This window comes from Notamacropus eugenii, chromosome 1, assembly GCF_028372415.1.
Source record: "Notamacropus eugenii isolate mMacEug1 chromosome 1, mMacEug1.pri_v2, whole genome shotgun sequence".
NCBI classification, from domain to species: Eukaryota; Metazoa; Chordata; class Mammalia; order Diprotodontia; family Macropodidae; genus Notamacropus; species Notamacropus eugenii.
In genome coordinates this window covers 240,830,528-240,851,719 of record NC_092872.1, presented here as the reverse complement: position 1 = coordinate 240,851,719, position 21,192 = coordinate 240,830,528, and the positions used below count along the sequence as shown (strand labels likewise).

At 38.5% G+C, this 21,192-nt stretch overlaps 1 long non-coding RNA gene across 1 annotated transcript in view; it reads left to right on the top strand.

Moving 5' to 3' along the window:
* The window catches only part of LOC140524744 (uncharacterized), a 75,245-nt gene extending 54,294 nt beyond the window's left edge, over positions 1–20,951 (top strand). The window contains exons 3-4 of the long non-coding RNA XR_011973825.1: positions 19,590–19,732; positions 20,225–20,951. This is a non-coding gene — a long non-coding RNA (uncharacterized lncRNA). The remainder of the gene's footprint in view (positions 1–19,589; positions 19,733–20,224) is intronic.
* The last annotated feature ends 241 nt before the right edge of the window (positions 20,952–21,192 follow it).

Below are 21,192 nucleotides of genomic sequence, written 5' to 3'. Positions count from 1 at the left end.
TCTAGGACAACTCATCAATCTCAAGGGAGAGATTTCTAGCTAACTGCTCTAGGCAATCCCAATGTATAAATATAAACCAGAGAGCTTTTATTTGTTTAGAGTTCACTAAGAAAATGAGTAAAAATAAACACCATTACTCAAGGACAGAATTTTGGTATGCCATCCTTGAATAATGCAATGATGAAATTATATATATAATTATTCATATGAAATAACCAAAAAGTTTCTCATATCCTTCCTATGTGAACACAGTCAAAGCTCTTCCTCAGATCTGCCTTTTCAAAACTTCAAAACCCTTTACATTCAAATTCTCTATTCCCAGTGTCTGTGCAAACAGAGAACAATTTCTTTAACTTCACCAGTCTTGTTTCTTTCATATTCCAATTAGCTGCTTCTCTTACTTTCTTCTGCTTGCTTTATACCTCTAGCTTTCATTTTTTAATTATATCTTAGACTGTCTATAGAATTAAACTTTGCTCCTTGGAACATTTTACCTTTTGCAACTTAACCACAAGTCCTTCTAGTACACCTAAGCACTTAAGTTCTGTTCTATCATTCGTAGAAGAAAACACAGAACATTCTTTCAAATTAGACTGTATTTTCTTTTAAGTTGCTCCCTGATTTAAAAAAAAACTTCTCTATTTTCTTTTTCTATTTCAATGTGCCTTTCACAGAGTCTTGTTTTTATCTTTCCTTAAAACTAATTCTGTAGAGTGGTACCTCAAACTTCACTAAAGCATTTCAGCATTTATAAAAAACATTTAAACCACAATTTGGAAATTCATAATAGAGAAATTAGATTTCAGTCACTAATTTGGTCTCTAATTAGTTTACTGCACCATAAATTCCTATAGAGTGGCAACAAATATTCCCTTCCTTCTTATCTTCTCTTGTCTGCCCTTCCATGTTGGCCAAAGTGAGAGAGAGAGAGAGAGAGAGAGAGAGAGAGAGAGAGAGAGAGAGAGAGAGAGAGAGAGAGAGGAACATCTTTTTTTGAAGGCTTTGAAAATTTCTCAGAAAAAGACATTATTTTTTCCTTTGGCTGATCAGACAACAGGAAGAAGTGATACAGCATTTAGCAAAACCTAGACAATACAATAAGACAGACACACTGATGTACTCACCAGGAAAGTCTTTCCTGCTTATCTCCTACTAAAGTTTGATCAAAGTCAGTGTGTACAATATTCTAAAAGCAACCTCAAATCCTTTTCTTTGGCAAATAGAACTGAATCCTTTAAGTGTAGGGTATGACCCTTTAGACAAGACATCCCAGCAAAACCAATAATTCATTTAGTAAAGAATGGGGTTGTTCAATGGCCAATATCAATATTTTTAATACACGATAATCAAAAGTGCCAAATTTAGACCAGAATAAATTATCAGCTGAACCCCCCTTTTAGGCCAAATTTCACTCAATTTAATAATATGTTTTTTTTACTCTTGTCCTAGTTTCTGATCAAGTCGAATCCCTTTCACATGACTAGTCATTAGATATTTAAAGGCAGCTATTATTTTTCTCCTTAGTCTTCTCTGCTCTGGGTTAAATAATCCTAGTCAGAAAACCACTCTTCAAAATACATGGTTTCCACTCCCTCTCACCATTTTGGTTACCCTCTTCTGGGAATGCCTAAGTACGTAAATGTTTCTCTTGAACTGTGGTAATCACAACTTGGTCCAACGTTCCCAATGTGGTTTGTCTAATACAGACTGCCCATGATCTGAACATTAGACCTCCATTAATGTGGCCATGATTGCATTGGCATTTTTGCCAGCTGCATCGCACTAATACTGAATTGTCTTGACTTTTGTCTTGCTGCTGGATTCTGACGACTCTGGAGAAGTGAGGCTGATAACTTCATGCAGCTTTGCCTCACTTAGATCTAATTCATCCATAAGTCAAGGCATCACCCTTGTGAAGTCACTGGTCCTCTTTGAAAATGAAGGATGAACAACAACACAGGGTTTGACATGAAGCCTTCGCAAAGGAGAGAAGGACTTCCAGAGCAGGTGTTGGGAGCACATGTGCCTCACTGTTACTATAGTATAAGCTTGAGCTTACTCCTCCCATGGTTCAAATACTGTTTGTATTAATGGGAAGGAGTGAACCAGATTTTAAGGAGAGAGTTTCATAATAACTGTCTTTAGCATGTTATCTGTGGCTGCTCTCTGGGGACCCAACTTGTGAATTTGAGTAGGAGAATGCTGTCATCTTTTCTTCTTGTTCTTGTTCTCCTCCTCTTTCTCTTTCTCTTTCTCCTTCTCCTTCTCCTTCTCCTTCTCCTTCTCCTTCTCCTCCTCCTCCTCCTCCTCCTTCTCCTCCTTCTCTTCCTCCTCCTCCTTCTCCTTCTTCTTCTTCTTCTTCTTCTTCTTCTTCTTCTTCTTCTTCTTCTTCTTCTTCTTCTTCTTCTTCTTCTTCTTCTTCTTCTTCTTCTTCTCCTCCTCCTCCTCCTCCTCCTCCTTCTCCTCCTCCTCCTTCTTCTCCTTCTTCTCCTTCTTCTTCTTCTTCTTCTTCTTCTCCTTCTTCTTCTTCTTCTCCTTCTCCTTCTCCTTCTCCTTCTCCTCCTTCTTCTTCTCCTCCTTCTCCTCCTCCTTCTCCTCCTTCTCCTCCTCCTCCTCCTTCTTCTTCTCCTTCTTCTTCTTCTTCTTCTCCTTCTTCTTCTTCTTCTTTTCGTTCTTGTTCTTTTCCTTCTCCTTCTCTTTCTCCTCCTCCTTCTTCTCCTCCTCCTTCTTCTTCTCCTTCTTCTTCTTCTTTCTTCTTCTTCTTCTTCTTTCTTCTTCTTCTTCTTCTTCTTCTTCTTCTTCTTCTTCTTCTTCTTCTTCTTCTTCTTCCTCTTCCTCTTCCTCCTCCTCCTCCTTCTCCTTCTCCTTCTTTTCCTATTCTTCCTCCTCCTCCTTCTGCTTCTTCCCTCAAGACATGTAGTCCTTCTTTCTACTTGGGGTGCCACACTCTTATCTATGGGCACTCTGTCCATAGGAATATAATTTTTGGTTCCTTGTGTTTTGTAAGATATTTTGGGGTATGAGAGCTAGATTTTTTAAATCAATCAATCAATTAATTTTTATTCTTTTTTCCAGAAAGCTAGAACGATTTACTTTTTTCCTGTGAAGTTTCAATTTATGATTTCTTGAAATATATCTTTGAAAAACAGGCTTCAGAAAGCTGGAGCTTTTTAAATGGAGCTACTTGATTATACTTTCAAACCCAAATCACTTTGGCTTTCATTGGTTGGCCAATAATAGCCCCAAGCTTCTGTTGCTCATTGTTTAGATTTTTATGGCTTAGAATGAGTGTAAATAGCAATGATTTTCTGTCTACCCCAGAAACTTTGAGGGTCTCTTTCCCTGGCCACCACCCCCCCCCATAATTTTGTGATGGTAAACTAGGTCATCTTTTTTCTCAATTCCTACCTATCTCTTAGTCATTGAATGAGCATTGTCTCAGACAAACTGAGACCTGGGAAAGACCTTGATTTAGAAAGGTCAAGGTCACCCACTGCATCCTGGGTCATCACCAGTTGTCTTGCCTTTTGTCCTGCCACTGAGCTCTGATGACTCACTCTGAGGAGAGAGTGAGGTTGACCACTTTGTGCGACTAGCTTCACTCAAATCCAGTTGGAGCGCAAGTCAAGACACTACCTTCATAATGTCATTGGTCCTCTTTGAGAATAAAGGACAAAAACAACACTAAAACTGAACTTGTGGTCAGCTAAAACCCCCAAGTCTTTTTCCACATGGTTTGCTATCAGACCAAGTCCTGGACCTAAATAATTATTTTTAAAAGATCCTAAATATAGGATTTTACACTTATCCTAATTCAATTCAATTTAATCTTGCTGGCTTCTGCTGTTTGGACTACCTCATCCTGAACATTGTGAATTCTGGTTCTTTAAGCTAATACATTATCTGTCTAGCTTTGAGTCATCTGTAAATGAGATAAGAATGGTTTCTGTGTTTGTACCCAAATCACCGAGGTCAACATTGTTGACAAGGTCAAGGGCGGAAACCTATGGTATGCATTTCTCAGTGAACTTTGATCTTTTAATCAGCAATCTTTGCATATGAATCCATCTCACAGTACTATTATCCATTCTACCTATGAATCCATCTAAGTTATTCTATGTATTCTATCAGGAGATGCTTTGTCAAATGTCTAGTTGAAATCAACATAGACTATATCTATAACATTCCCTTAATTTACAAATCTAGCAACGGTAGAGGTTTAAAGGAAGAGGTTACTCGGGCATAACTCATTCTTATTAAACCCAGGCTAGCATCTAGCAACCATTCCATCCCTTTCTAAAGGCTCACAAGCTATAGAGTTTGTGGTTTCATAAAATATTGGAATTTTAAGATACCCTTAGAAGTCCTCACAACCATCTACCCCATGCAGAACTCCTGTCTACAGCATCCCAGGGATCAGGACTGGAGTCAAGCTCTGTATTGGACTGAAACTCCATAGTGTTGGCCAAAGTCTTCTTGTCATAGAGGAGGTGGAAAAACATGTCACCTAAGATACTTTGGCATGGTAATGCATGTATTTACTTTTTGTCTCTCCCATTCTTTTGTGCGCTCCTTGAAGGTTGGGAATGTCTTTTGTCTTTCTTTGAAACCCCAGGGCTTAGCACAGTACTTGGCATGTTGTAGAATTTTAATAAATACTGACTACTGGACCTGGAGCCAAGAAGACCTGAGTTTAAATCCAGCCCCTGACACTGTTAGTTAATCTCTCAGTCTCAGTGTCCTCATCTGTAAAATAGGGATAATAGAAGCACCTACTTCCTGGGGGTGTCATGAAGATAAAATGAGATGCAAATCTAAAAGTGCTGTGTATATACTTCTCATTCTCATTGTCATTATTACAAGTTAAAATCAGGTGCCAGGGAAACAACTCTTGGAACTGTAAGGGTCAGCAGGCAGTAGCGATATCTGGGGTAGAAGCCAAGGTCAGAATTGCCAATAATGGAGCTAAATGGCCCTAGGGCAGTACTGACATCTAAAAGGAAAGCCAGGTCAAAACCAGGAACTACGATAACTATTGACATTTACGTGGTGCTTAGTTAGCCCGGTTCAAGGAAGAGAGACACAGTCACACCTGCCTTAAAATGACTACAAGGTTTATTGGGTAAGAGCATGCCAGCCCCTTCTGGAACACTTATCTGTACATGAAGGGTCCAAGACACATCAGCTGGCTCCTTCACTGCCAGGCTTCAGTCTCCATGTTGGCCTGAGAGGGGGAAGCAAAGTCCCAGGTGAAGGGAGACCAGACACAGGAAACCAACTGAAGTGAGGCAGCTGCCTGGTTCTCAATGGCTTGCAATTCTTAAGGATCTCTGAGATTTCATACAGAGGTAGATACACTGAGCCAGAGCCTTTGACAAAAGAGCCAATCTTCGGTAAGCGGATAAATCTCAGCACAGGGATTTGCAGAATTCCTTTGGACTCAGGGGATGTAGATTGTGAATATTCCTCAGTTCCCCTCCACTGGGTCTATCTGTACATTTTCCCTTTTAGGGGAAGGGACTGATCTAACTGGTGTGCATCAAGTAATTAACTTACATTTTCTCATCTGGATCCTACTCTGTGTTAAGTATAATTACAGTTGAGAAAACCAACTAAGGTCATCAATTGCCCAAAGGTTTCAAACCTTCTTCTGGTTACAACCTCAGCGGTATTTCCATAGTACCATTTTGTCTCTCAACAAAGTCCAGGGTAATAATTAAGCCAGGTGGGCTAATAGGGGGTAGGCAGCATCAGAGGTGCAGAAATGAAAGGCTTGGTACTGGGTGAACAACATGGTGTTGAGCCAGATCAGGAAAAATTCTTTTTTGTCACATTTGTTTGGCTGTGGACAAACACCACTTCAAAGCCCTGCTCTCCAGCTTTTTCCTGAATTCAGCTGGAGAGCACCCATCAATGCAGCCACCTGCACTAACTTTGAGTTCCATGGCAACCGTAAAATCTACTGAGTAGCAGGCCAAGCCCCAGGCTTAATAATCCCTTTTAGAACCTCACTAGGAATCTGCAGCAAGCATACTCATCTAAGCTTCTACTGGTTTTTTTTTTTTTAATGGAATAACATTCTGTTCATCTCCAGGTCTTTTGTCACCTCTCCAGTTTTCCAGATTTTCACAAAGGTCATTAACAACGGGTCAGCAACAACATTGTTAGTGTAATTCAAGGGCCTGGGATCTTGAATCAGTTTAAAATGACTTCTTTCTCTTATTCCCCAAAGTCCACTCCAATGCTTTATTATGGCAGGAAGGTTCTCAGAAGCTTGCCATTGGAATGGAAGTTGTACCATCCTGGAAGGGCTTTTGGGCATGACCCAAACAGAAGGAATCTTCCAGAGGACCAGTCTAGCCAAGTTAGAGAGGCTTATCACCAGAAGGGATAGCCCTTGCTATATGGTGGGAAAGATTGAAAGCAAAAGGAAAAGAGGATGACAAAAGATGAGATAGATAGATAGTGTCATGGAAACAGCAATCTGAACATGGACAGACTTTGAGAGATAGTGGAGGCTAGAAGGGCCATGAGATAACATAGAGTTGGACACGACTGAACAACTAAACAAAAACAACTTAGCTTTTGCTGGATGAATTTATTTGGCCATGACAACTCATAAAACAAAGAAAAACTACCGGGTGGCCCTGAATCCTCTGTGTCTTCCTTCTGCTCACATGGTAGGAGTACCAATGCAAAAAGGGCAGGTAGGTGGCACCATAATGCACAGAGTACCCCACCTAGAGTCAGGAAGAGTCATCTTCATGAATTCAAATCTGGCCTGAAGCATTTACTACCTTTGTGACCCTAAGCAAGTCATTTACTTGTGTTTTCTTTAGTTTCCTCATTTGTAAAATGAGCTGGAGAAGGAAATGGCAAACCACTGCAGTATCTTTGCCAAGAAAACCCCAAATGGGGTCACAAAGATTCCGACAGGATGGAAATGACTGAAGAACAACAATAATCTTTTACTTATCTATTGGTTGTCTAAATGTGAGCTCACCAATGAGTAGAACTCAATAGTATCAGCCTTCACATTCTTTCTGTAAACCAGAAGGAAGTTGAAGCTGAATGAAAGGGTAGCTCACAAGTTCTCCTGGGAGAGGCAGACAGAGGAGTTGGAAGAGTTAGTTTGTTCAAGAAACAAGAGGATATGTGGTCATTTTTTAAATCTGTCAGTGCTCATTAAGTATTTGCAAAAAGATCAGTATGAAAATAACTGCTGCTTAAGGACCAATATCCAATGCAGAGGATGAAGAGAAATTCAATAGAGAACTCAATGAGACCATCCAAATTAAATCAAAATGTAATTTGACAATTGGTAACTTCAAAACAAAGGAGGGATTAAAGGGGGGTAGTGAGAAATATACTGGAAAAAAATGGATCAGGAAAAAGGAATGAAAGAGACCAAAAACTTATAGACAAGACATGTCAGGCTCAAATAGAAACTGATGTCCATGGGTGGCACATTGACTTTAAAAACCACCAATTAACATTATCTGTTGTATTGTATTTGCTCTATTTCATTAAACAGTTCCCAACTACATTTAAATCTGGTTCAGGAAGCACTAGGGAGGTTAAGAAGAGTTTGACACTAATAAAGATTATCCTGAAGCCTCATGTCTATTAGTCCTTTATTGGAAAAAAGAATCAGTAGGTGCAAGATAGGGTGAGCACTGAATGACATCACCAAAGATGAAATCAACAGGAAAAAACTCATCACTCTTGTGGGAAGCATTCCTGAATCAACTGTCTATGGATAGACAGGCTTGAAGGGAAAAATTAGTGCAAAGCTGGAAGAAATATAAGAAAATGATATGGCATGCAATTAAAACAACACCATCCTGATTTAATTAAACAGGCTGTTGATGTGGAAAAATAGGATATGGAATTAAGGACATACACAGAGGCTACAATAATTTTATCCAGAAGTTTAGCTTAATATAAATCAATTGCTGTAACAAGGAGACCAAAAAGAGCCTTAGTCAGCAAACACTTGACTTACTTGCCAAGTGGAGAGATATGGCAGCCAAGGGCAACACTGGCTTAGAATATAAACTTGTTTGTAAAATCTTATGGGGAAGGATGATGGAAGATTATGGGCAGTATCACCTCATAAAACAAAGAGAAGCAGTGGAGGGTAAAACCAGTTTAAAGAAAGCCTGGCAAGAGACCCAACTAAGCAAAGTCATCCTGAGGGCATTTAAGGATGAAAATGAAGGAGAACAACAAACAGAAGAAAAATGAACTGCAGAGATTTTTATAACAATTTTTTCCCTACCATCAAGGACAATAGAGCCACCTGACTTGGACTATAATAACACCACAGTTCTAGATGTGATTATAGGAAAAGTAGAAATGGCACTATAGAAAACAAAGATGGTGCAAATAGCTGGATTAGATCAATTATACACAGCCTTCCACAGCAGGCTACCCTCAGAGGTTGGGTTCCTAAAGGATAACTACTATAGGTTCAAGGTATTTTGTGGGTTTATATTCCTAGAAATATAGCTCACTAGCCCCCTTCAGTGTGTTTACCTTTAGTAGTCAGTTAGTTGACACAAGTAACTCAAAGCAAAGGTATTTACTGAAATGGCATGGTGAGCACATGTAATAAAAGCACATAGTAATAAGATATTGCCCCTATAAATCTGGAGCACACTGTCCCACAAATACAAACAGTGCCAGTGGGACAAGTGGGTACACACATAAAGAAAGTATATTAATAGATATACAAACTTAGGGAACAAAAGTGACCCAGGCAAATGATAAGTCAAGCAATGTAAGGTCATGTCTTTTCTTTTCTTGTGATATTCTTACCATTAGTTAGAGTGTCTCTACTGGGTGAATTATTCTGTTATAAATACTATTGCTGATGGAGATGGGAGAAGAAGGAAGAGAGATAAGTCCTTTCCCTTTGCCTCCGGACTTTGGTAAAAGTATAAAGGAGGACCCACAGTGATCCACTTTCAAGAGCTGGATTCTTTTTCCACAGCTGGCTTTCTTCTTGACTGCCAGAGAAGACCCCTTCACCAGATATTAAGTTGGTTAGTCTTCTATTTACGGCAGCTAGGTGTCTCAGTAGATAGAGCTCTGGCACTGAAGTAAAGGAAGACTCATCTTCCTTAGTTCAAGTCTAGCCTCTGACACTTACTAGCTATGTGACCCTGGGTAAGTCACTTCCCTCTGTTTGCCTTAATTTCCTCATCTGTGAAATGAACTGGAGAAGGAAATGGCAAATTACTTCAGTTTCTCTGCCAAGAAAACTCCAAATGGGATCATGAAGAGTCTGACATGACTGAAAATGACTGAACAACAACAAAAGCCTTCTATTTAAAGGCCACAGAAGGGAGAGGAGCCAAGAAGGCAGGGAAGGAAGAAGCAATACAGCTTAACTTCCCCCACTGACTATATCAAGAATGATCTCAGACCAAGAAGTGATCATAACCTGAATGAGAATCCACAGGAAGCATCTTTTCAGGACAAGATCACAAATTCAACCAATAAGCAAATGCTAGGGGGAGACACTGTAGAATTGGGATCTCATAGCCAATCTCCAGGGAGCACTATTGGATTGATCCTTGTAGCAGGACATCAAATAAGATAAACCAGGGTCATACAAGGTTACCACAGTCCCACAAGTGCCCAGAGCTTACACCTAACATGAAGTCCCAATCCAGAAAGTAAAGTTGGAAGTAAAGGAGCAAATAAAAAAGGTTAAATAACTATAATGATGCCAGGGATGGCCAGGACACAAATCCAACTCCCAAACAGATGCCTATGGCACAGAAAAACACAACTTGACCAGAAGATAAAATATAATTCCTAGAAGAAATTATGTAAGAGTTAAAAAGTTTAAAATGATACTATAAATTAAATTAGAAGGCTGGAGGAAAGAATTAGAAAACAGATGCTTTGTGGAGGAGAGACTTAGAAAGAGAATTAGAAGTTTAACACAAGGGATAGATAGAAAATTTGGCAAACTGTTGGAAAATTAGAACAGAACAAATATAAATTAATGATTCTAGGTGACAAAAATATTTAAACAAAGTCAAAAGATTTTTAAAAATAGAAGAAAATTGAAGATATTTCATATAAAAGCTACTGACTTGGAAAACATATAAAGGAGAGTAAATTGAATACCCATTGGACTACCTGAAAGCTATGACTGAAAAAATTAGTCTAGACATTATATTTCAGTGATAAATAATAATAATGCCTAGCATTTATATAATAGCCACTGTATGCCAGGTATTGTGCTACTCACTTTGCAAATATTATCTCATTTTTATCCTCACAATAACCCTGGGAGGGAAGTGCTTTTATTACTTCCATTATTATTATCCCCAATATAGTTGAGGAAACTGAGGCAGACAGAGGATAAGTGACTTGCCCACAGTCACAGAGCTAACAAGTGTCAGAGGCTGGATTTGAACTCAGATTTTCCTGATTCCAGGTCCAGCATTCTATCTACTGTGCCATTTACCTACTTCATAAAAGAAAACTGCTCAGACATTTCAGAACTAGAGGGAAAAGTGAAAAGAGAATCCACTGATTACCTCCTAAAAGAAATCTCAAAATGAATATTTTCAGGAACATCAAAGCAAAAATACAGAGCTTCCAGGTTAAGAAAAAAATATTGCAAACAGCTTGAAAGAATGAGTTTTAACTATAGTACTAGGCAACCACAGTCAGGATCATGTAAGATTTAGAGCTAACACTATATAGGAGTGGAGACCATGGAGTACAATATTCCAAAAAACAAAAAGGTATATGACTACAAGAATAACATGCCCAATAAAACCAAGTAATCAATCAATAAACATTTATTGAGCATCTGCTATGTGCTAGGCATAGTTCTGAAAGTACAATCCTGCAGGGGAAAAATGTACTTTCTATGACAAAGAGGACTTCTAAGTATTCTTAATGAAAAGATTAGAGCTTAGTAGAAATTTTTAAATACAAAAATAAAAGCCAAGAGAAAAATAAAAAGATGATTACAAATTAGCAATCAAAAAGGATTATATAAAGATGAACTGTTTATATTCCAGTTTGGGGATAGAGGGAAGGGATGATAAAAATCTCTCTTCAGAACCTAAATGTCACCAAGAGCCACAGAGGATGTTTAATAAGACAGAAGACCTGGTGGTGGTTCTGCTTATTTTGAGGGTCTTAAGAGAAAAAGGAAGGCCAAGGAGGGAGAGGAGGATACACTACAGAAAAAAATTTCAGGAAGGGGAATTGAACATATCTCATATTATTGATAGGTCCAATTACAAGTCTATGCAAACTTTCATCTAAACAGGTCAAAGAAGAATAAAACACCCATGTATGTGCATGCACACACACACACAAGATTTGTTAATACATTCAATTCAACAGGGAAATGTGTGAATAGGAAGTAGGGAAACAGAATAATAAGAGAAAGGGTAGATTCAGGGAGGGATTAATCATAAGTAAAAACAAACCCTAAGCTCAAAGGGAAGATCTTCATGAGTTCTTTAAAAGAAAGGAAAAAAATGGTAAAAAGCTGTGATAAAGAAGGAGCAGGAAGTAAAAAGATGAAAAATTCTAAGAGAATAAGAAAGGGAAATAGATAATTAATGATCATAACAATGAATGTGAAGTGAATGAATTCACCCATAAAACAGAAGAGGATAGCAGAATAGATCAGGAAGTAGAATCCAATAATAAGTTATTTACAAGAAACACACTTGAAAAATAAAGACTCCTACAAGGGTTGGAGTAAAATCTCTCGTGCTTCAGTTGAATTAAAAAAAAAAAAAGAGAGAGCAGGGTTAGCAATCATGTTCCCAGGCAAAGCGACCACAAAAATAGATTTATTAAAAGAGTGAGCAAGAAAGTTACATTTTTCCGAAAGGTATCATACATGATGAATTAATTTTAATATTTAAGATACATGTACCAAATGACATAGTACCTAAATGTTTAAAGGAAAAACTAAATGACTTTATGAGATGCCAAGAGACAATAGAACAAAACCAAAAGGATGAAAAAATAGAAGAAAATGTGAAATATCTCATTGGAAAAAAAAACTGACCAGAAAATAGATCCAGGAGAGATAATTTTAAAATTATCTTAAGTCATATCTGAAAGCCATGATAAAAAAAGAAGAGAACCTACACATCATCTTTAAGAAATTATCAAGGAAAACAGTCCTAATATTCTGGAATCAGAGGATAAAATAGAAATGGAAAGAATATACCAATCATCCCCCGAAAGAGATAGTAAAATGAAAACTTCCAGGAATATTATAGCCAAATTCCAGAGCTTCCAATTCAAGTAGAATATATTGCAAGCAGCCAAAAAGAAACAATTCAAATATTGTGGAATCACAGTCAAGATAACACAAGATTTTAAAGGATCAGAGGACTTGGAATATGATATTCCAGAGGGCAAGAAAACTAAGACTACAATCAAGAATCATGTACCCAGCAAAACTGAGTATAATCCTTCAGAGAAAAATGAATATTCAATGAAGTAGAAGACTTTCAAACATGAGAAGACTAGATCTGAAAAGAAAATTTGACTTTCAAATATAAAGACTCAGGAGAAGAATAAAAAGGTAAACCGGAAAGAGAAATCATAAGGAATTCAATATGGCTAAACAGTTTACTTTCTTCCATGGGAAAATGATACTTGTAACCCCTAAAATCTTTCTCATTATCGGGGCAGTTAGAAGGAGTATACATAGACAGAGGGCACAGGTGTGAGTTGAATATGATGAGATAATTATCTAAAAAACAAAATTAAGGGGTGAGAAAGAAGAATGCACTAGGAGAAAGGGAAAAGGAGAAGTAGAATGGGGCAAATTATCTCACATAAAAGAGGCCCAAAAGAGATTTTACAGTGGAGGTAAAGATGGGGGTAGAGGTAGGGGATCATATGAACCTTACTCTCATTGGAATTGGCTCAGAAGAGGGAATAACATACATACTCAGTTGGGTATAGAAATCTCTCTTACCATACTGGAAAGTAGGATGGCAAGGGGATAAGAGTATGGGGCAGGATGGGGGAGAATGATAAAAGGGAGGGCAGATAGGGGGAGGTAAAATCAGAAGCAAAACACTTTTGAGAACGGACAGGGTAAAAGAAGAGAAAACAGGATAAATAGGGGGAAATAGGATGTCAGGAAATATATAGTAATCATTACTGTGAAAGAAATTCACAACAAGTTTCTCTGATAAAGATGTTGTTTCTCAAACATATAGAGAACTGAATCAAATTTATAGAAAGAAGAGCCATTCCTCAACTGATAAATGGTCAAAGGATATGAATAGGCAGTTTTCAGATTAAAAAAACCCCAAATCTATAGTTATATGAAAAAATACTCTGAATCACTATTGATTAGAAAATGCAAATTAAAAAAACTCTCAGTTGCCACCTTATATCTATCAGATTGACTAACATGACAGAAAAGGAAACTGACAAATATTGGAGGGCACTTGGGATAATTCCACTTTATTTTCTATTTATTTAAAAAATTGATTCAACAAAGCAAAATGCATCCTCAAAGTCTTCCAATAAAGTGTCTACCATCCATCTATCAAGATCACTCAATATTAACTGAAAGCTATTACAACAGAGATAATATTTTCTGATTATCTTCTCTGGTCATTAATATTTCACAAGGAATAAAATAGGAAGATGTGTATATTCACCTAAGGTCTTATCTATTGTCAAAGAAGAGTTCCAGTACAGAGTTCAATTTGAAAAGGAATTCTCAATGTATGAATACATCCTCCAGGTGTTCTTGTTGGAGAATAAAATTGTGCCAGTTACATCATGCCCCAGAATATTGTTGCTTCTTCTCGAGGAGAACCATAAATTATTCGAAAGAGTTTGTCCTATTTTTGTTATTGTTGTTCAGTTATTTCAGTAATGTTTGACTCTTCATGACCCCATTTGGGGTTTTCTTAGCAGAGATGCTAGAGTAGTTTGCCATTTTCTTCTCCAGTTTATTTGACAGATGAGGAAACTGAGGCAAACAGTGTTAAATAACTTGCTCAGGGTCACACTGCTAGTAAGTGTCTGAGGCCAGATTTGAATTCACAAAGGTGCATCTTCCTGACTCTAGGTCTGGCACTATACCCACTGCATCATCAGCTGCCCATTGTTTTAATTATACACAGAGGGAGAAAAAAGCATCAATCAGCAGTTCTTGAGCTTTTTACACTTTAAAAAACTTCCAAAGATCTCAAAAATGCTTTTGGTTTTGCATTTATGCTTTTTTCAAAATCTAATTTACCACATTAGATGTTGAAATTGATAATATTTAAAAATATTTATTTTAAAATAACAATAAAACCTCATTACATGTTAACATAAATAATATTTTTGATTTAAAATTGACTGTATTTTCTGAAACAAAAAATAATTAGTGAAAAGAGTGCCATTGTTTTACACATTTTTGGAAATCTCTTTAATGTCTGGCTTACTAGAAGACAGCTGGATTCTTCTATCTGCTTCTTCATTTAATTAGTGTATGTTCTCTTGGTTGAAGTACACAGAGAAAAATCTGACCTCATACAGACATAGTTGGAAAAGGAAGGAGTATTTTAATAAGCAAATAATGTTTTAGTATCATTATGAAAATAGTTTTGATTTTGAAGACTCTACAAATGATCTGAGGGATCCCCAAAAGTCTTCTTGGACCACATTTTAAGATCTACTGGTGTTGAGTAAATGAATAATCTCTAGAAGTCATCTATTAGTACAGATAGCATAGACAGGGAAAATGAGCAACAAGAAGAAGAGGAGGAACATGGGCTGAATTGCTTTCAAGAAATGACAAAGCTCTTTGAATGACCCCAACCTTCTCCCAGAAGTGAATACCCATCTTCTAAATCCTACCAGTATTGTTGTGACTGTGAGTTTTCTGACTAGTTTAACATAATTTAAAGTGAGTCATACTTATTTTAAATAATGCACATGAGAAATTCAAACCCAGACAAGGTATGACGAAGAAGAGCCAGAGTAAAGAATGTCATAAGAAAAATGTATGATCAAAAAAGAAAATGGATTAATCACATTACAAAAGGAAAAGATAATCATGGGGTTGTCCATGTGCTCCACAGACATCTTTATAGTGCCAAGAGACATTAGGGAATATTCTCACAATATTGACCAGTTGCCCTGCCCCCTACATTCCCCTTCAATGATCTTCTTTCTGCAAGGACATGGACAAGAGTCATGCAGGATGGACAGGATGGACAAGCATGGACAAGGTGTGATGTATACATTAGAGGGAACATCTCCATCCAGGAGACCATAGATCACTTGAGTATCTGATTAATCTCTAATTTGTCCTATCTTGGGCTTTAATTCCATCTTTTTTAGAAATATGTTTTATGAACTTGACAAACATTAGTAAACATGAATATTTTCATATACAAAGAATAGAAATGGAAAATTGGATCAGATACTGTGAATCTCTATCATTCACAGTTCGTTTTTTTAAAGTACATGCTAAATTTAACACAGCACCTCTAACATTGCTTGTCTGCATCCCTCTGTGACTTTCTCCTCTTTCAGTGTTTGTTTTTAGTTTTATGTCTGCTCTTTTCTTCTTTTTCTTTTCTTGGTATCACAGTCATTATCCTCTCCACTTTCCCCTCTCCCCATAACTCCACACTTCCCAAAACAAAATCCTTTCCTTGTAACAAATGAGTGTAATAAAGCAAAACAATCTCACAATTGACTGTGTCTGAAAAATTTATATCTCATTCTCAGCTCCTAGTCCATCACCTCCCTGCAGGCCTTTCAAAGCTAGCAAGGTTATCCTTTGGACAAAGATAAGATGAGGGTTATCTGGGGGTGGGGTGGGGTGGAGTTGGGAGATCTGACCAAGTTCAAAGCCAAGGCTCAGATTTCTCTTTCCTCTCCTTTCCTCAAAGTGGTTCCCTCTCAGGGGTTCATCAAGAACACTTCCAATTCCAGTTTTTTCTTTTCTTAACTTGTTTGATAATTTATACATGATCCCTGGATTGTGGCCAATTTTCCTCAGCCTATCTCAATATCCAGTTTGTTGAAGGCCTATTATTGGTTGATGATTAAAATATTTTCACCTATTTAAGATATCAAGGCTAAAAAAGTTGAGGTGACTTCTGGCTCCAACTTTACAAAAGCAAAAAACCATTAAAATAGAATGCGAAGTAAGTAAATAGCAAGGAATTGAATTAGATTGAAAGCTGCTTGGCACCCTTCTCTCTCCCACAGAAGAGATTATTGAACAAATCAAACAAACAAACAAGAGATTATCAAACAAATCTCCTTCACTCTCTATGTCCTTAATAAATAAAGAAAAAGTCATTGTCTGTTTAAACTAATGGCAAAGTATCATCAGGAAGCAATCGCTGCTGGGTCAGTCCTCCTTCCATCTTAGTCCTATAATGAACAAGTGTTGACTTCTCATTATAACTCCAATACCCCAAGCCTCAGACTAATAAAGAATAGATTCAGTATTGGGAGCTAAACCCTCCCTTCTCCAATCATAATTCTTTGACTCATTTTGCCCCCCAAAAGAGTTTCTTTTGGTAGTCTCAGAATAGATCTTGTGTTTAGGTTTCCACAGAAGTGAGTGAAATGGCCACGGGTCTTTGCAAGCTCTGAAAGTAACAATATGTGTCAGGTATAGGACAGGTTTTATTTCACACCACACAAAGTGTTAAGAGATGAAAAAAAGAACTCATAGCAGACTATAAACAGATGAAATAATTCTCCCCTCTCCCCCTTTCTGACGAATTCCATCTTCTCAATCTTATAGTACTATACTAAGGGATTGGACTCTCCTCGTAAAGAAAATATACTCTGACTTGTTCAAAGAGCAACCTATGACAATTTGGGGGAGCTAATTAAATCATCCCCAATCACTGAGATCTCAAACTTCTTAATGAGGTATCAGTGGATGTGTCTACACTTTCCATGCTCAAATACACAATACTGAAATGGAATTGTGAGCTTATCAATTCGATTTTCCCCTCCCACATGCAGATTGTAGAGGTTGAGCTTATCTGTTTTGAGGGACTTATGTTCTATGTCCTTGCATAAACTCACTATAAGGGACCTCCAGGCATCTGGAGACCTTCCTTGCTATCTCTTGAGATTCTGAGGATACCAATAGCATGCTTGAGCAGTCTACCTTTCATCCATCACCATAGGCTAATCCAGTTTGCTCTTCTTATCACACAGTTCTTTGCAGAAGAACTTTCATTGCTGTCCTTCCTTAAAGTTCTTCACTGGTTATATGTTGTATTCTACTCAACCTCCCCGCTCATCTCTTCTCCATCACCCTCTTTAATGTCAGAGACTGTTGTGAATCATGTCTTGTTTGCATACATCCTCACTGGTAGTATTAGAAGTATGAGCTTTGTTCACTATGGGAATCTTAGAGTCACTGAAGGTAATATACAGTTTTTCAAAGTTTTACAATCTAACGTTATTCTCTTCCCCTCTTCAACTTTGGGCCAAACTTGTCCATTTGCACTGTCTGTCCTAGGTACATTTATTGACTCTAAGATGAATAGGTGGTACATTAAAAATGCATGTGTATAATTTGTGCAATAGACATTTTCCATCCATTTAGTCTTTCTTGTATGGAAAGTCAGATCCAACTCTCTTGAATTTGCATTTCTTCCCGGAGATTCTGTCATGTTCTAAAGCAGTGGTATTGACAAATAGGATTATCTGGAGAATTCCTCTTTCAGGAAAACCCTCTTCCACTCAAGATGTGGACTGGATCTCTTCCATCACAAACACAAAAGCAAACACTTTTAGCAAAGACACACCTTCCTGCCTCATGCTCATCCTGAGATCCATGACCAGCAGATTATTAAAAAGGGTTGTTTTTGTTGTTCTGCCTTTCAAGGAATCTTAAGTGATTTTGATGTACCAATAGAACACAACTTGTTGGAAGAAAGCCTTTGAAATGCATTTAGATCTGTGGCATCAAGTGTTTTTTTCTAATCAACAAGCAATAAGCCTAACAAGGGCTTTATATTCTTTCTATCTCTGAGTCAATTGTGAAATGATAAAAATGTGGTCTAGTGTTGAATATCACTTAGAAAAGGCTGTTTGCCCTGTACTAATAACCTTGTCAAGGCTGCATTCAGTACCTGCACAACTGATCGTTATAAAGATTTTGTAGCAAAGAAAGGAAAATAGATATATAGATCAGTAGTTATTGATGAGTTCTCTTTTTTCCATATTAAAAAGGTTTAATATTTTCCTACTTACTTGATCTCTTCCCCTCTTTTAGATGTCTTGCCTGTTGATCCCTCAATGCTCTCTAAATTTGTCACCTCCATCAGGAGTCCAAAGAAGCTGCTTTATTTTCTCTACTTCTGTCTCTCTCTGTCTTTTGTTTCTCTGTTTCTCTCTGTGTGTCTCTGTCTCTCTCTATCTCTGTCTGTGTGTGTCTCTCTCTCTCTGTCTCTTTCTTTCTCTCTCTCTCTGTTTCTCTCTCTCACACACACATACACACACAAGATTATGAGGTTAGACTCCAAGAATGGTGTGTCCACTGTCTTTGAGAGTGAGAAGAATTTGTGATGATAGTCTTTTGCAAGACTTTTCCAACCTTCATAGGAAAATGCAATCAATTTCTAAGCAAGGCTCACTTCCCTGCAACCTGACCAACCTGATCCATGAGCTTCCCTCAGTGAAGAGCTGGAACTTGATGATGCCTCTTTTCCTATCTCTCCCTCCCTCTTTATAGATGCTGTGCTAATGTCATACCAGTCTGGGTCTTGCTGCTGGCACACATACCCTTAGCATTTTCTAGGTGGTGTTTCCAATTCTTCTCTATCTCTCTCTTTGTCTACTGTTGTCCCACAAACCCAACTCTGTTTTTTGTCTTACAAGAGTCCTGTTCTCCCACTACTCTCTACTGTCTGTAAGTGCTCTTCCCTGCCTGGCTTCTATGCTAGATAGCAATGATGTGCCTGCACAGCCTTCTGGAATTTGTAATCCAAAGAGCACAGAGGGACCATGCTCCCCTACAGATAAAACTGTGAGTAAGACAGAAGGGGAAAAGTTGGCTAGGCTCCATCCTGCCATCTTCAGAGGCCCCTGAGGTAGCTGAGTCATTTTGCTACCAGGAAAGGAGAAGAAGAAACAGAGTAAAAAATAGAATAAAATCCCTACCATCCTCTACAAACAAGATTCAGTTCATTTACACACTCAACCAAAAGCTCTAAGCTCTCTCTTTCTCTTTGTACAAGAGACTGAATAGCAGGGGGGGGGGGGGGGGGGGGTAGGCATGGAAAGACAGAGGGGCCCCCAGAATCCCAGAAAAGGTTCTTAAGCAGCTCGGGAAACCAGTGTTCAGAGGTAAAAGACCACTGGAGACTGGCATGTTCACTAAATGCAAATTCTTAAGCAACTAGTCACAAAATTGTGGGGTTTGGGAAGAGGGGGAGAAGAAAGAAGAAGGAAACAAGACGAACCTTCTGTGCCCTCCACATTCTGATCTCTTGTCACCAGCCCTGGCATTGCATGACCTTGTTGACCCTGATGCCAAACTAGATTCTGTTTGTGTTTGATTTTGTCCTCTTCCCTCTCTCCTTCAGGGATAAAAGAGAAGGGTCGAGCCATGAGGGTTGAAGAGTGTAGAGAAATTGTGGATTATCTTTCCCAGGAGCTATCCAAGGCAGGATTCAGTTCTTGTGACTCTCAGGAATAGGAGCCCTCCAGCTTCAAGACAGAGGCATAGGTAGGATAACTTGGGGACCTAAACAATCCTTAGGTTTTATGTATAGTAAGGAATTGACAAATAAGGGCATAGGCTTGGGGGCATCCATGTTTGGTGAGCCTGCTTGTGGAAATGCCCGATGACGTGGGATGGAATGGATCTGTCTGTTAGAGAATGTGCAAGTATTATAAGATTGTTTTTACTTCACTAATGGCACCATGGCACCTCTCTCTCTCTCTCTCTCTCTCCTTATTCCCCCCTTTCTGTTCCTTTGTATTTCTGTCTACTAGTCTCTGTCCCTCCCTGTCTCTATCTCTTTCATCTTTGTCTATCTCGGGCTTTTTCTCTGTCTTTGTCTCTCTCTGTCTCTCTTGAATTCTAGTAAGGAAAGAAAGGGAGAGAGTTAGGGCCAGCAGTCTACCTTTGTGGTACCTGCTGCCCCCCACATATGGCCTGTGAACGCCTGGACTTGCCAGTGCTGCTATCCCCACTGAATCTTCTTTCTTGCCTTAGGTAAGATGTATCAGAGCTAGAATGGACAAGCTACAACCTTGGGAGCTCTGAAAATGCCAGGGAAGCCACCACGGGTTCAGGAGTTGAAGTGCATGCCACAATTTGCAGACAGACAAGCTTGGTTCACAGCACAGCCCCCAAGAGTGCCCAGAAAGTAGATTAGCCCTGCGGCAAAGATGTCAAGTCTTCTAAGCAAGATGGTGACTTTGTTTATCTGCTGTGCCTCATATAGGGGTGAATCTGGTGGAAGAAATGCTTTGTAGACAACTGCATTGAGGTTGATCATCCTCTCAGGACTGAAATAGTATGGAGTACTTTGGGTGCTGAGTTGGGGAGGGGGTGATGTTTGTAATTTTGTACTTGCCATATCTTCTCAGTGGAGCAAAGACAGAGTATTGAAGGGGCCAGTCACTTGACTTGTATATGCCTTCAATTCTGGCCAAGCAGCCTGAGGTGTAATTTATTGCATCTCTGCAACCAATTAAAAGGCTTTTATTATGACTCAGCCTAAGCCCCTCTGTCACAGGCAGCAGAAACAGGCTTGCTTCAAAGTCTCCACAAGGTCTCTTGAACTGAAACTCATCAGGGAATATCTGTCCATACTTTAAGGACTCCTTGCCAGTCCCATAGGCCAGACCAGTCCTATTATCGGGTAAATGTTAAATGTTTTCTTAAATCCATATGTGTGGTTCTGTGTGTACATAAATGGATGCAGAAGAGGCTTAAATGCATGAAGAAATGGGTATCTGTAAATGTGCAGGTCAATTTATCTGAGTGTTTATGTGTGGTGATGGGTTTGGTTCTTTATAAATTACCAGACCAAGCAAATGGCTTGTAGAGAGAATATCCTTATCTTTGTGCCAAATTCTCCAACAAAAATGGTGGCCCAGTCACTGTTTGGAGATGAATGAATATTTTGTGAGCAGAGACACTTGGGAGGGAATCCCTGGCACTCATTGGAGTCTCTG